Below are 17,192 nucleotides of genomic sequence, written 5' to 3'. Positions count from 1 at the left end.
ATGCTTTGCTCCATTTTCAAATGTTATTTTACAAGGGAAAACCCAGGTGAATTGCCTCAATTTGATGCTCATACTACTGAAGAGATGAGCAAATTAATATTAGTGTCAGTGGTGTTCAGAAAGACCTAAAATTGTTAAAATTGAACAAAGCCCCGGGACCCAAGGGAATCCCTACCAGATTCTGCGCAGAATTTGCAGCTGAGATAGCACCTCTTCTAACTATAATCTATCATAGATCCCTTGAACAAAAAATCACTAGTCACGCCCACCTACAAGAAGGGTAGTAGGAGTGATCCACAAAACTATCGTCCAATATCACTGACATTGATTTGTTGTAGAATCTTAGAAAATATTCTAAACTCAAACATAATAAGGTATCTCAAACAGAATGACCTCCTCCATGCCATCCAGGATGGGTTCCGCAAACAACAATCACGTAAAACCCAATTTGCCCTTATCTCACATGACATACTAAGATTACGGCAGTCAGGTGGATGCACTATTTCTTGGTTTCCGAAAATCATTTGACTCAGTACCACATATACACCTACTCTCAAAAGTATGAGCATATGGATTATCAAGTGAAATTTGTGACTGGATTGAAGACTCTCTGGTAGGTAGGACACAGCACATTATCTTGGATGCAGAGTCATCATCAGATGTAGAAATAACTTCAGGTGTGCCCCAGGGAAGTGAACTGGGATCCTTGCTGTTCATGTTACATATTAATGACCAGGCTTCAAGTCCTTGTAACCAAAAGTCTAAGAAGCCAACCTTGTCTAGGGTACTGGACAGGTCGCAGGTGGCAGATAGCGAACGTTCCATCAGATATGGTGGGCAGCTGTGAATACAGAATAAACAGTCCTGAACCAAATCCACTTTACTTCTGTCTTGTAGCAAGCAGGAAAGTGGTCAGTGTCTGCTCACCAGTGGTGCGGCTGAAATTTGTATTCTGGAACTAACCCTTCCAGTCTTAACACTCTTGAGTTCACTCAATGAGTCTACTCAACCCCACCTGATTCCAGGTACAATCATCATGGAGCATTTTTATAATCACAATATTACCCTATGGAGTCAAACCACCACCAGTATTATTGGTGTAACTGGTCCTACGGGTTCTGGGGCAGCCAGGTTAAAATGCACTATGATTCAACAGAGGAAGTCGGAGTCCTCTGGCCGACTTAAAACCAAAACAAATACAATTTTTGCAACACTTAACATACAAACACTTTTGCAAGCAAGTAAGCTTCATAAATTGGGAGACACATTAAAAGAACAGAAAATTCAAATTTTGGCACTTCACAAAACACAAATGACAAGACAATAACACAATTGATTTTGGTAATTATCAACTTTTTAAAAGTAAAACTGATAAAGGAATACTTACTAATACACCACATCTGGGAGTTGCTCTTGCAGTCTCCAAAAATATTTTAAATTCAATAACAGAGGTAAAATGCAAATTAATAGACTAAAATGTGCATATAAAGCATACAGTTTAATTAATGCCCATATGCCAGCCAACTGTAAAAAACCTGAAGAAGTTGGGGAAGCTTGGGAAATGTTAGAAAGCATCATCTCAAAAATTCCCCCAAACCATTTTAAAATTTTAATGGGCGATTTTAATGCTCAGTTAGGTAAAGAGGAAAAATATAAGAAAATGGTGGGTGGATTTCCTGCACATAAATGGAAAATAAAAATGGAAAAAGACTTGTTGAAATGTGCAATAATTTTAATCTTACACTCATGTCAACATATTTCAAAAAGAAACCTGGGGCATTTCAAACTGATAATGTAGCAATTTCATACCCTAACTATACAGAAATTTTAAACGTTCAAGTTAGAAAAGGGGCTAATACTGATTCTGATCATCATTTAATGTGAATAAAAGTAAAGCTTCAACTTCAAAAACTCTTGAAAATAAAAAAAAAAAAAAAAAAATGTTATCCCAAAATTTGACACTGCTAAAATAACCCCAACTCTAACAACAAACTTGACAAAAAGCAATCCAACACATGGCAAAGCCTGAAAGAAAAGTTCATCAAAACAGCGAAAAATTTAATTCCACTTTGTAACAAACAAAAACACTCATGGTGGGATGCGGACTGTGAAACAGCATTTAAAGTCTAGGCAAGAGGCATTAAAAAATTGAAATAGTAAAAAAATTTAAAATAAGTAAAACACCTTTCTAACTGTAAGAAAAGAAACCTCTCAATCAACCCAATAGACTAAAAGAAACTACGAAAATGCCCAACATTTAGAAATCGAAAAAGACTTCCAAAAGAACAATACAAGAAACTAAACATTCAAAACAAAACTAACTGGTTACCAACCTCAAAGTCTTTGCTTCACAAATAAAAATGGCAGTTTGGCTCTTAACAACTAGGAAAATTGTAAGGTTCTTGCTAATTATTTTGAAAAACTATTAAACTACCCAGAACCAGCAAATAAATTCCTACCACAGCAAACTAATAACACTAACCTTAACACTGAAAGAATCTGATGAAATCAAAATAATTAAACAAATTAAGAGACTTGAAAACAATAAAGCATCTGAAGAAGATGGTATAATTGCAGAACTACTACTATCAGCTGGCCCTAACACTATAAAAGATATCACTCAACTAATAGGACGTATCTGGCAAACTGAGAAAATACCCAAGGACTGGAAAACTGCCCCATCTCATCCACTGCATAAAAAAGGGGACAGAACTGATGTTAATAATTACCAAGGAATCTATCTTCTCCCAGTCACACACAAAATTCTCTCGCAATGTTTACTTGATCAAGCCCAAGAACAGTTAGAACCTAAAATTGGGGAATACCAAGCAGGCCTTAGACTAAACAGATCATGTCCAGAACAAATTCGTAATTTAAAACTAATCCTTAGGCATCAAAGGATTTCTGGTTACAATATTAATATATACCTGTGGCTTTTAAAAAGGCCTACAACTCAGTTGATCGTGAATCTCGTTTCCAAATTTTAAAGGAACAAGGTCTAGGTAATAAAATTCTAACACTGATTGAGGAAACATTAACTGACAATAGCTATAAAGATAAATTCATGATATAACGACTAGTGCTAGACATTACTGTTTAACTTGATTACAGAATGGCGAGGGCAAAAGTAAAGTCAAAATATAGATCAATCAACCAAGTTGGGTAAAAATAATATTAGAGTAGATTGCCTTGTCTTTACAGATGATCTAGCAATTTTAACTGAAGATATGACCACAGCTCAAAAACAAACTGAAATTCTTAAAGAAGTTGGGGAAAAAGTAGGACTACAAATATCATTAAAAAAAATACCGAATATATGACATGCAACCAACAAGCACCAAAGTTTTCGAACGCACAATATGGTAAAATAAAAAGGGTTTCTCAGTTTAAATACTTGGGGGAAGTCATACACCAAAACTGTCTGAAAAAAGCTGCAAAAAAAGATCACTGTCAAAAAATGGCAACTGCATTCAGATTAACACAACTAATATTTATTATAAAAAATTACTTTCTAAATTCAGTAAACTTAGGCATTACTGCACTGTACTCAAACATGGATACCTTTATGCAGCAGAAACTTTAATTTTAAATAGAAAGAGGGATACTGAAGAAATTCAAAAGACAGAAAAAAAGATTATTACGAAAATATTTGGCCCAAAATAACTGATGCACAAACTTATAGGCTGAGAATAATAAGGAAATAGAAGAATACTGTCATGACTCGCCGATCTTTCAAAGTGCCGCCGCGCAGTTACACACGTCCTCTACATGCAGCGCTGTCTGCCAGCCATGCAGCAGCAGCGCCACCTAAGCGGCCAACCAGCCAGTGGCCGCTAGACTCGGACTCAGTGATGATTTGACTGTTAAAGTGACACACGTCTTACTCTGTTTACTTGATCTGTGACTTTCATGTATTGCATCGTCCTTGAAATATATTTGTTCAACTTGAAGTTAAAACAATTGGCGACGAGATAGCGAATTTTTCTTTTTCATCATTGACCCATGTGTTTCCATGGCTACTTTAGAGCAACTATTTCAAGGTCTCATAGAACAGCAAACGCTTCTCACAAATGCGATTCGTGATTTCGTCGCGGCATCAAATGCGGGGTGTCTCTCGTCGTTGTCTCTACCTCCTTTTCCTCCTTACGACAAGATGGCAGAAGACTGGTCTGATTACGAAAAACGTCTTCGACAGCACTTCGTGGCATTTCATGTCGCGGACGACCAAACATGTAAGTCTCTGTTCCTTTAATGGATTTCACCTCAAATGTATCGGTTGTTGTCGCAATTGGCTCCTTTGAAAGATCCTGCGTCTTTGTCCTTTGCTGAAATGTGCTCACTTCTGTCTGTCTATTTTCAAAAGCATACGCATGTGGTAGCCTCTCTCTGTCTATTTTCAAAAGAAACAACCGAATCAATCCTATCGCACTTGGGCTGCTGAACTTCACAGCCTCAGTAGAAAGTGTCAATTTGTTACACAAGTTCACAAAGAATCCTACGCCGATTCCATGGTACAGGATGCTAGTATCCGGTCGGCACCCGACAAAGAAGTTAGGCAACGTGCCCTTCAGTTGGCAAATCTGACTCTAGATGAAGTCCTATCCATCGCTCAGTCTTTTGAAATTTCTCATGCCGCTGGAGCGCAAATAGAGGCATGGGGTGACGTGGGGGAAATACAACCTCTGTGCACTGTTGACGAGGCGTGTGGCGTGTCCCCGCCGGCCGACGTCGCCGCAGTACACTCCGAAGCACAGCCTCAGCCTACCCGTAAACAACCTCTAAGGAACTGCAGCAAAACGCACGGCAACTTCCTTCATGTCCGAGGTGTTTTACGAAACATTCACGAGAGGATTGTCCACAACGTTGGGCCGTGTGTCACAAATGCAAAAAAAGGGTCATGTGTGATCCGTTTGCAAATCCGACCGCATACATGATGTTTATGAACATGGCGCTGATTTTGATTCTGTGTTGTCTGTCAATTGTACTTCTTCCCTTTCAGGGAAGTTATTCCTCACTGTCCAAATACTTGGTCGAGATGTTCGCATGCAGGTGGATACTGGTTCTGCTGCCACTATCATCAATTCTCAGCCGTATCTTCAGCTGGGTTCTCCAATCCTGTCACCTGTCACTAGGGAATTACGGACTTACAATAAACAGAAGATTTCTTTCTTGGGGCAATTTGATGCTGAGGTATCTTACAAATCCGTCATTTGCACTGTTCCCATACTTGTGGTCGACCATAGTAAGGCGGAGAATCTTTCTGGTTTCGATGCCTTTCGCGTTTTTGGGTTCTCCATAGATGACTCTGTCGATATCATCTCTGATGCTATTCCTTATGCTCAATTGGATTCCTTGTCGATGACATTTTCGTCCCTTTTTTCTCCTGGGTTAGGCTGTGCAAACGACTTTGAAGCTCATATCATTCTCAAATCCACTGCTCCACCTAAGTTTTTTAGGGCTCGGCCCATTCCTGTGGCCCTTCGTGATCAGGTCAAACGGGAGCTGGATCGTCTCACTGCTTCAGGGGTCTTGCTTCCTGTCACTTCCAGTGAGTGGTCCTCTCCTGTCGTTGTCGTTGCTAAGCCAAATGGTGATATTCGTCTCTGTGACGATTTCAAAGCCACTGTAAATGCTCAATGCCTTATCGACACTTACCCTATGCCTCGACCTTAAAAATTGTTCACTAAACTTGCTGGGGGCCAGTATTTTTCTAAACTTGACCTGTCAGAAGCTTATCATCAACTTCCTCTCAACGCTGCTTCCCGGCAGTTTTGGTGCTCTATCAATACCAACGATTGCCATTCGGGGTTGCCAGTGCCCCTGCTCTCTTTCAGTGATTCTTGGAACAATTATTGCTCACTGTCCCTGGGTGTATAAATTACGTGGACGACATTGTTGTCACTGGCTCCACCACTGAAGAACATCTTCAGAATCTCTGCACACTTTTTCATGTCTTACAGACTACCAGTCTTAAGTGTAATCTTCGGAAATCAAAATTTTTTCAGGCATCTATCACGTACTTGGGGTTTCAACTCTCTCGGGATGGTATTTGTCCACTTCAGAAAATTGTCGCTGCGATCGATGCCCTTCCTCGCCCTACATCTGTTAAGGAACTGCAGGCCTTCTTGGGGAAAATAGCATACTATCACCAGTTTTTACCGTCTGCTACTTCGGTGGCTCAGCCGTTGCATCGCCTGTTGCATAAAAACGTGCCTTTTCACTGGTCCACATCATGCGATGCGGCTTTCCAGAAACTGAAGACTATGCTGAAACAGGCCCTGTGCCTGGCTACTTATCGACCTGGCCAACATCTTGTTCTTGCCACGGACACCTCTAAATACGGGGTTGGTGCAATCCTTGCGCAGCGTTTTTCTGATGGTTCTGAACAACCCATTGCTTATGTCTCCAAAACGCTCGCGGATGCCCAACAAAAGTATTCTCAAATTGAAAAAGAAGCTTTGGCCATTATTTATGCTCTTCATAAGTTTGGTGTTCTCTATGGATCCAAATTTCATCTTGTTACGGATCACAAACCACTTGTTTCCTTGTTTCATTCATCAACGTCACTTCCCGACAAGGCTGCACACTGCCTCCAGCGTTGGGCTCTTTACTTGTCTCGTTTCAATTATGAGATTCATTTCCAGCCGACAGCTCAAATTGCGAATGCTGATGCACTGTCTCGCCTTCCCATGGGTCCTGATCTGGCATTCGATAGGAACGAACTTTTGTGTTTCCACCTGGATGTTGCTGAGCAGCGGGGTTGTGGACGTGTTCCCCATCACCAGGGACCGGCTCGCGGCTGCTACGAGTTCTGACCCTACCCTCTCCCGGGTTGTACGCTGTATTCAGAAGGGTTGGCCAGATAGTCTGTCTGCTAAGACTTCTGATCCGTTGCGGAACTACTACGCTTTGCGTTACCGCCTCACAGCTAGGGATGGTGTTATCCCCCTTTCCACCAAAAATGCTTCGCCGCGTGTTGTGGTACCTGCGTCTTTGCATGCTTCGGTCTTGCGCCTCCTTCACCAAGGGCACTGGGGTGTCTCTCGCACAAAATCTCTGGCGTGCCGTCATGTGTACTGGCCCGGCATCGACTCTGAAATCGCACACATGGTCGCTGCCTGCGGCCCTTGTGCGTCACAGGCCGCCACCCCAAAGTCATCTTTGTCACCGTGGCCTTCGCCTGAGAAGCCCTGGGAGCGTACTCATGCTGACTTTGTGGGACCATTTTTAGGTACTTATTGGCTTCTCGTTATTGACACCTACTCTAAGTTTCCTTTCATTGTCCGTTGCACGTCGCCTACCACCGCCGCAACCACCAATGCTTTAGCTCGCATTTTCTCTTTGGAAGGCCTTTCCTCTACTCTTGTAACTGATAATGGTCCGCAATTTTTGCGGATTTTTGTGCCCGTCACGGCGTCATGCATGTCACAGCCCCTCCGTTCCATCCACAGTCAAACAGTGAGGCTGAACGACTGGTCTGCACATTTAAGGCTCAGATGAGGAAACTCCTGACTTCTTCTACTGCTGATGATGCGCTTCTCCAATTTCTGGCTTCTTACCGTTTCACCCCCATGGGCGACCACAGCTCGGCTGAGCTCTTACATGGCCAACAGCCCCACACGCTACTTCATCTTCTGCGGCCTTCCACCTGACGGCCACGGGTGCCTTCGCTTGGCGGGTTCACCACCGGCGACTTTGTATGGGTACAGGGATATGGCAGGTGGCCAAAATGGAGTCCTGGCCGCATCTTACGACACCGTGGCTGATGCATGTATGAAATCCAGACGGACACGGGTGTTGCAGTGCGTCATTTGGACCAGCTTCAGCCTCGTGTGCCGGCAACACCTGTTCCGGATGCCGCTACACCACCTTCGGCTCTACCTGATGCTCGGGATCCTGGAATCTCTCATTACTCACAACACAGTCCTCTCACCATCATATCGGTGCCAGCACAAGAACTGACACCAACAGGAGACATGCCCATGCACGAACCAGATGAACATCATCTGTCGGAGCAACTCTACTCGCCTCCTTCTCCTACGGACGTGGACACATCGCCCATGTCTCCTGTTATAACAACCGGACTTGATGCAACGGGCAGATTGGTGCACGGGGCCACAGCAGATTCGACCCTCACATCTCCTGTCATCTTGACCCGTTATCATTGGGGACACTTCCGTCCGTACGGGAAGCCTCCTCCTCGATACTTCACGGCCAGTCAAACAACACCTATGGACGTTAGCAATCTATAGGCAACCTCCATCAAGACCTGTGCAAAAACTTCAAAGGGAGGAAAAGTGTTGTGACTCGCCTATCTTTCAAAGTGGCACCGCGCAGTTACGCATGTCCTCTACATGCGGCGCTGTCTGCCAGCCATGTAGCAGCAGCACCACCTAAGCGGCCAGCCAGCCAGCGGCCGCTAGACTCGGACTCAGTGATGATTTGACTGTTAAAGTGACACACGTCTTACTCTGTTTACTTGATCTGTGACTTTCATGTATTGCGTCATCCTTGAAATATATTTGTTCAACTTGAAGTTAAAACAAATACACAGACATATAAGAAGACATGAGAAAATGAAGACTTAAATTTTATGGCACATTAAAACAAAGGCACTCACTAGTCTGACAAAAGAAATAGTAGAATTCTACAAAAACTGAAGTAAGGTCAAAACTGAGCCAATTAAACTGATCACTGTGATTAAGGAGAATATTAAAGAAGCCAGTATAACTCACGTAGACGTTACAGATAGAAAAACATTGAGACAAAAGGTATTTGATTGGAAAGTTGGTCAGAGGGAAATCTGAAAACAGACTGGAACACCATGGTCTGATGAAAGAAAGACACTTCCTTGTGAAAGGATGAAGCAAATTTGGACACAAGGGAAGGTCAACCATCAAAAGTGACATTAACGGATTGTACCTCACATGGTCCTAATGGGCCCATACATGAATAATAATAATAATAATAATAATGACAATATTAACAGTAACCTCAGGCTTTTTGTAGATGAGACAGGAACTGAAACTGAGGATATCAAAGCAAAAGCTCAATTGCTTAACTCCATACTAAACTGTTCCCTTACAAAGGAAAACTTCATCTACAATAAAGTACTGCCTGAAATAATCTGCATAAATATTGAGTCAGATCTTCAAAAGATTTCAAAGTGGTGCAAAGATTTATAGTTTACTTTAAATGTTCAAGAACGTAAAATTGTGCTCTTCAGAAAACAAAAAATATAGAATCCTACGATTATAATATCTATGAGCCACTGTTGGAATCAACCAACTCATACAAATACCTGGTGTAATACTTTGTAGGGATATGAAATAGAATGATCATATAGGCTATGTCATGGGTAGAACAGGTGCCAGACTTTGGTTTATTGGTAGGATACTGGTGGGATACTGGTGAAGTGCAATCAGTCTACAAAGGAGATTGCTTACAGATCACTTGTGCAACTGCTTCCAGAACACTGCTCAAGCGTGGGGGACCCATACCAAATAGGGTTAACAAGGGATATTGAACGTATACAGAGAAGGGCAGCACAAATGGTCACAGGTTTGTTTCATTCTTGGGAAAGCATCACAGAGACATTGAAGAATCTGAGCTGGTACGAGTTGTAGACAGACGTGACCTATGTCAATAAAGTCTACTAACAAAGCTTCAAGAACTGGCTTTAAATGATGACTCTAGGAATGTACGACAAACCCCTTTGTATCATTCCCATACGGATTGGGAGGATAAGATTAGAATAACCACAGTATGCAGAGAGGCATGCAAACAATCATTCTTCCTGCATTCCATACGTGAATGGAATGGAAGAAAACCTAATAATTGGTACAATGGGATGAAACCTCTGCCATGCACTTCGTGGTGCTTTGCAGAGTACAGATGTAGAATGTAAATGACTTTACCTCTACCTTCTTTGTATGATTGTACTGAAATGTCAAGCATCTGCATATCTGAGCATGTAGAGACTTCATGTCAATATGACATCTGTTGTATGGTGTCTTCAAGGTGTTGCAACTTTAAAGGCCAGCATTGTATGTAAATGCTTTTGTTCTCGTAAATTCACAGACCGTGATTCATAAGCAACAAATGAAACACGCACAGCAATGATTCTGTAAACATTTTAGTCAGACAAATGTTCTTTGTTACATGTGTAAACACACTGGAAAAAACATTCATTGCCTTGAAGCTGTATTTCTCTTCTAACTTTTTTATCTCATCTGGCAGTGTACGAGACAAAATATAAACATTAATTTTGGCTTATGTTCCCAAACTGCACATAATTTGTTTTATTTACTTACATGTTCACTCACCAGATTTTATGAGCATTAAAGAATAAAATAGCAGCAGTTGGTATTTTCTGTAACATATCGAAGGCACCTGACTCTGTGAATCACAGTGTTCTGCTAGATAAATTGAAGTTTTATAAGACTGATGGTGTGGACAATCAATAGATAATGTTATATTTAACCATAAGAATGCTTAAGTTGTATTTAGTAATTCAATCAGCACAGTTTGGGGACACAATTCCGACTGGAGACAAAGCACATATGGGGTTCCCCAAGGCTCAATCTTACCTCCACCATTGTTCTTCATATATGGGCCATTCCATAACAATTCAACACACCTCTCAACCTGACCCAATTGGATTTCTTTCAAATTTAGTGCATTCAATGAGCCAGATAAGAGATGGAAAAATACCAATTTGCAGATGTGTATTACAACTGTGAAGAAAGTTACAGTTCTGGAAAGTTTTGAATTTGCGCTAAATTTACATGCGTATGTCACAACATAAATGACTGTAATTCTGGTTCTAATTCAGTTACAGCAATGAAAATGGTACCATTGGAAAGCTAACAACTAGACCTTTACATTGATATGCCACATGGCAGGTTTCTGAGAATTTTCATACTAAAGGTCACTGACCTTAACCTTTGACCTTGATTATTTCAAAACACCCCACATTCAATTTTTTTGAAAAAACAATATAATTAATTGCTCCAGTATGTTACTATAAATATGGTAAATATCAAGATGGCATACCAAAGGCATCATGCACAAAAAATTATTTTGTCAACTTACACCATCAACATGCAGTAAGCAGCTACGTATCCAGTTTTTTCTATAACACCAGCCAATAGCAGTTACTTTTATTCACACCAGTTCTTTAATATTTCTAGCTGTGAAGAGCCAATGAGGGACACTTTTATTTCAACCAATCAACATTAGCCTGTTAAATTTTTTTCATATGTTTTATGGCTGTGGCTTGTTTAACAAAGTACAGTGTAAATGTGTCGTAAAGTAATATTTAGTAAAAAATGGATTTCATGACAAAATTGTGTTGTTGCAATCCGTTTAGGGAAGAAGGTCATGCAAAAGTACATTTACATCTACATACATACATACTCCGAAAGCCACCTGATGGTGTGTGGCGGAAGAATTTAAGGAATGTTCAGGAGTGGATGATAAACAAATATCCTAATGTATTGTTAAATGAAAAAATTTGCAGTAAATGTAGGAAAATAAAATCAAAAAACCCAACAATCATTGCAGATGTTGCCTCAGTTGTGCCAGGTACTTTCGGAGAAGATTTAAGTGAAGATGAAGTAGCATCAGATCTGATACTCAATGCTTTAAATAGTAGCCTTCAGTATTTAGGTGAATCTCCTGTGAAGAAAAAGAGGCTTCAGAGTGAGAAAAAGTAACCAAAGCAAAAAGTGAAAAAGAAAAATAGCATCCCGTTTTGGAGCATACTTATGTGGCACAACCGAAACAAAGAGAGAAAATGGAGAAAGTGAAATTATCACCATGCTGAAAGATAAGTTTCACAAATCAGATCGCATGTGTGACAAAACACAAATTCTAACTGTACTTTCAAAGAGTTGGAGTATAAGGAAAACTATGAAAGAATTTTCTGCTTCAGGTTACATGATACAGAGAGCAAAACAGTTAGTAGCAGAACATGGTATATTAGTGACACCAAATCCAAAGACAGGTAAGACATTACGTGAGAAAACTGTTCAGTGTGTGTGTATTTTTTACTGTGATCATGAAGTGAGCCATATGATGTCAGGAGGAAAAGACTTTGTGTCTGTGAAATAAAATGGAATTACACTACATAAACAAAAGCAGCTAGTGTTGCACAACCTTAAGGAACTGTATGCACATTTCAAAGATAAATACCTAGATATAAATATTGGATTCTCCAAATTTTGTGAGTTGTGGCCAAAGCACTGTGTTCTTGCCAATGCCAGTGGAACCCATGCTGTTTGTGTGTGTCTTACACCAGAATTTCAAGTTAATGATTGAAGGTTGTAAACTTAAAGCACTAACAAAGAGTGAAGAATACACATTACCATCATACAAGCACTGTGTAGCATTTGTTACATGTAATCCTGCACTACCAGCATGTTTCTTAAGTTCATGTCCCTATTGTCCAGGCGTGGCAAGCCTAACTGATTATCTGTATGGTCTGTTTGGTATGAATTGCACTGACGAAATTGCATATAAGTGTTGGTTAACTACAGGCAGGGTAATTCGAGAGGGCTATAAGAAAGTCAACAGATGATTTCATTGAGGTGTTTACATCGAGGTTACAACAGCTCCTACTGCACTCATTTATCTCCCAGCAGCAGTCACATTTCTGTAAAAACACTAAAAAAGGTCTCAGAGTAAATGAGTTTCTTGTTCTTTGTGCCTTTGCAGAAAATTACTCCTTCACCATTCAGGATGGGGTACAAGGATTCCAGTGGAATAATTCACAGGCTACAATTCACCCATTTGTAGCTTACTACAGAGACTCAAGCACTAATGAAATATGACATGTATCATACGTGGACATATATGACTGCCTTCAGCATGATACAGTGTGTGTTTATTCTTTCCAGACAAATTTCATCAATATCTTAAAATGTCAGTTTTCAAATCCAAAGCACATTTATTGCTTTTCAGATGGATGTGCTGCCCAATACAAAAACAGAAAGAATTTTATGAATCTGTCTTACCATCAAGAAGATTTTGATGTTACAGCAGAATGACATTTTTTGCTACAGTGCATGGTAAAGGACCTTGTGATGGGGTAGCAGGGACTGTAAGAGATTAGCAAGACTTGCCACCCTCAAGCGATCTTATGAAAATCATATTTTGACATCACGACAGTTGTTTGAGTGGTGCAAGGAAAATATTCCTTCATGTGTCATCCATTATACATCAGTTTCCATATACGGCCAAGCTGAAACAACATTTCAAAAATACAAGGACGATTCCAGATACCTATAAGCTTCATTGTGTAATACCTGTTAACAAAGGTATAGTAAAGACAAGGCATATTCTGCTTCTTTAGTGAGTAGAGAAGAGTCAGTGATTCTATGGTGAATGAAATGCTGTTAACAAATATACGTGGATTTGTTGCCTGTGCGTATGGCAGTCATTGGGTGGGTTGTATATGTCTTACAAACGTGTGAAGAAACAGATGAAGTAAAGGTCAACTTCTTGCATCAACATGGACCATCTCTTTCATTCGTGTTTCCTGCCAAACCAGACACTTGTGTCATCAGAAAATGTGACATTATCACAAGAGTGGATCCAGTGACACCAATAAGAAGGACATACTATCTCCCTGTATCAGATCTGGGGAAAATCAACAATTTAGTTGGGAAACTACGGATACTACACCAACAATAAGTGTAACACACGGTGATGACAAAACAAATTAGGTGGGAACTTCAAAATTCTTAGGTGTCCTTATTGATGAGAACTTAAATTGGAAAAAGCCCATCTTGGAACTCCTACAACAACTAGGTTCAGCCACCTTTGCACTTAGAATCATTGAAAAGCTTGGGGAGATACAAATCAGTAAGCTGACATAATCTCATTCAGTAATATCATATGGAGTAATGTTTGGGGTAGGTCATCCTTAAGAAAGAAAGTCTTCATTGCCTAAAACATGCTGTAAGAATAATATGTGGTGCTCACCCACAATCATCTTGTTGGCATTTGTTTAATGAGATGGGCAGTCTGACTACTGCTTCACGGTATATTTATTTTCTCGTGCAGTTTGTTGTAAATAATTCACTACAGTGCAAAAAGAAAAATGATGTTTGCTTATTTATTACGGTTTTCAAATGTAGGCCGTGTTGACAGTCAAGTTTGTATCCTGGCCCAAGACCTAGATTAGATGTGAAGATAAGAGTCTAATTGAAAGGTGGTGCAACCAACAAATGTGATGTCACGAAAGTAACTAAATGTTGTTAGGAATGTACTTCACGTATATTTCATTTCAATGAGCGATTGGTGTCAAATTAGAAATGTTCTATCGACAGACTCAACGTTACCTTCAGTACAAAACCACTTCAGTCAGTGTGTATAACAGTACTTGTGGTGGTTAACATGATCAACAGCGTTGGTATTTTCATTTTTGGTCTAGCATTCAGAGATGACTGCACTTAAAATCTTTCTAATTTAAAATTAAACCATATTTTATTTATATAATCTTGTAATATGTGTTCGCGGCCTCCTAAATTATTTCATGACGTTACTTTACGCTTTTATCAGTTACAGCCAGAACCGGGAAATTTCATTTAATGCAAACCATTACAATCATAAGCCAACGACAGAACATGTAATCCTGTGAAAATATGCATTATTAATGTTCATTTGTGCACGAATACCAGTCAACTCTGCCAGTTTTAGCATGACTGTCAATAATTTAAAAATGAAAAACAATTTCAACAAACTTACTATTCTGCTTACTATTGGTTATTTATTCAGTGCTTACCTTCACTTTTTTAAATTTCTGTAAATTCTTCTGTTTAATTTCGGAAGTGTTGCCATGTGTTTCACACAGATATGCCGACGTCGTGAACTTCATTGAATGTTTCACAATATTTTTGTTTCCCACCCACGCACGCTGTCACTACGTATTTTTGTTTACAAGTGCATAGCCATCATGTTCGCCAACATAACAGAAGGCAATACTTTCCTGTGGTCATCTTTGTACTTGTAGAGTAATGTTTCTTGTAAGAACTAACAAATAAAGTCAATATATAATATCCGTCATATGCCATCCCTTTGCTTTCATAAGCATGCTAGTGTAATTATTCATAAAGTTATTATAAATACGCTCAGTTTTCAGTGTTCTCTGTTGCACAGTCGAATCGGGGTGTTAACACCATAAACTGAAATTAAACACCGCATTTGTCCAGTGAACTGTGTTCCAGTAACTCACTGTAAGATGTAGAACTGTATTCAGTTGCAGTCATGGAAGCTACTTCATTTTGTCATGGAGATACATTAAGTGTACCGGTAGTGTACAATGTGAATTCGCCAGTTCCTGTCGTAAAACGGTAACATAGTGTCCAGTCTCGAAGTAAACGGCATTGATATACTTACATAATCAACAGAAATATTCGACAGTACGCTCTCAGCTGCAGCTCCCATTATTACTAATTTACCATTTACAATAATCTTATTAACGTTGTAACCTCATATTCTTAAACGTACAACAAGAAGCCCACAATGGACTTAAACCACTTACAGGAGGGACTTGACGATTTCATCCCTCTGCATTTCACTCAACATCCATACTCTGCAAAATTACCGTGAAATATGTACCGGAGGGCACTTCTCATTGTACCAGATAATAAGAGTTATTTCCCGTTCCACTCACGAATGGAATGCGAGAATGATAGCCGAAATGATACTGTTCACGTTGTACAGGCTATAAGTTTAATCTTGCCTTCAAGTTCACTACTAGATTGGCATGTAGGGGGCTGCAATATATTCGGATTTTTCTCTCTTCACATTGGTTGTCGAAATTTTGCAAGCAAATTTTTGCGAGAGATGACCTCTGTAGTGAAACTTTTGCCAGCTTACCAATGAACTTAAATTTGCTGGCTGCTTTTATATACGACTAATAGAAGGGAAAGATGGAGTCCAGTGTAACATAGGCCAAAATTTCGATTTGTGTATAAGTTATCATGTTGGTAGCCTTGTGTTTAACAATTGTCTTTGCTGCCACTTCTGACAGGCGTCTAAAGCTAGCGAAATGAGGGATACTCAACTACCAGACGTACCGATAGATGGCTCTAGCGCGTGCCGGCAAAAGATCTTATTGAGTGTTCGCCAGAAATCACTGGTGTCCGCCATATCTAAATTTGGCAAAGAACGAAGTGTCAAAACACGGATGAAAATGTTTTTCGTTCTGCGCCCTCATAAGTCTTTTATATTGGATGTTCTAGACATCTACACATCAACATAATGAAGTGTTTCTGATCTAGCGAGAAAAAACAGTGACAGTTCTGCTATGAAATTCCTAAATTCGAGTGTGTTTTGGAAGTTTGAGAAGCTGACCTATAAATCGTTTACTATTAATTTTATGAGTACTTATTTGCCCATATTCAAACACTATTTAAGATTCAATGGAGGTCAACAAATTACCTTACTTCCCAAAGCTTTTAACTACAGGTATAATTCGGAAAATCAAGTTTGGAAAACAGTGAAGACGTCTCCTTTTTTTTTTTAAAAAAAAAAGGTGACATAGTTTGCTTAGGGGTATCTTTACTGACAACAGAAATTACAATTGAACTATTAAAGTATTACTTACGTATAAACGGAAAAATTGTTATTTTTCTTTATCTGAAGTGATGCATATATGCAGACACTAATTGCAACATGCACTTATGAATGTGGCCCTCTCTTTGATCAGAAATGTAAATGCCATGATTTTATTAACGCCTGTACGTGGCATGGTGTATTTTAACTGAGGTAGAAGCACCAGTGTTTGACAGTGCTTCAGTCTTTGATACGAGACAAGAAATACATTTACATGAGACAAAAATAAAGGCCAACGTTAAGGCTCCTCTTAAATGCATGACTTGCATCATTTGGAGGTTAAGTCTAGTAATAATATGATACTGGACTGATCCATGATGATGTAGAAAGTGAAGGAACTTGTTGAAAATAACATCGATCACAGCTTTTAGTTTTAAGGTTGGGGTGTCTTAAAACTGTAATTTTCCAGTCTGACACCCAAACAATGACTGGTACCATGGTTTTATTTTAAAATTGAATTCAAAAATGTCAGTGAGCAAAGTTAATTACACTATGAATTACAACCATGGAATTTTATTTCTGTGAATCTTGGTTCCAGTTTATGACATGGTGTCAATCACGGGAATGAC

The 17,192-nt window shown here is 39.6% G+C and overlaps 1 protein-coding gene across 2 annotated transcripts in view; it reads right to left on the bottom strand.

The window, feature by feature from the left end:
* The window catches only part of LOC126246795 (GATOR complex protein MIOS), a 214,967-nt gene extending 200,028 nt beyond the window's left edge, over positions 1-14,939 (bottom strand). For both annotated transcript variants that reach the window (XM_049948423.1, XM_049948424.1), the window contains exon 1: positions 14,789-14,939. The gene's annotated coding sequence lies outside the window, so the exon portion shown is untranslated. The remainder of the gene's footprint in view (positions 1-14,788) is intronic.
* Positions 14,940-17,192: the final 2,253 nt, after the last annotated feature.

The sequence above is a fragment of the Schistocerca nitens genome, chromosome 1 (assembly GCF_023898315.1).
Source record: "Schistocerca nitens isolate TAMUIC-IGC-003100 chromosome 1, iqSchNite1.1, whole genome shotgun sequence".
NCBI classification, from domain to species: domain Eukaryota; kingdom Metazoa; phylum Arthropoda; class Insecta; order Orthoptera; family Acrididae; genus Schistocerca; species Schistocerca nitens.
This window is presented reverse-complemented; position numbering and strand designations above follow the sequence as displayed.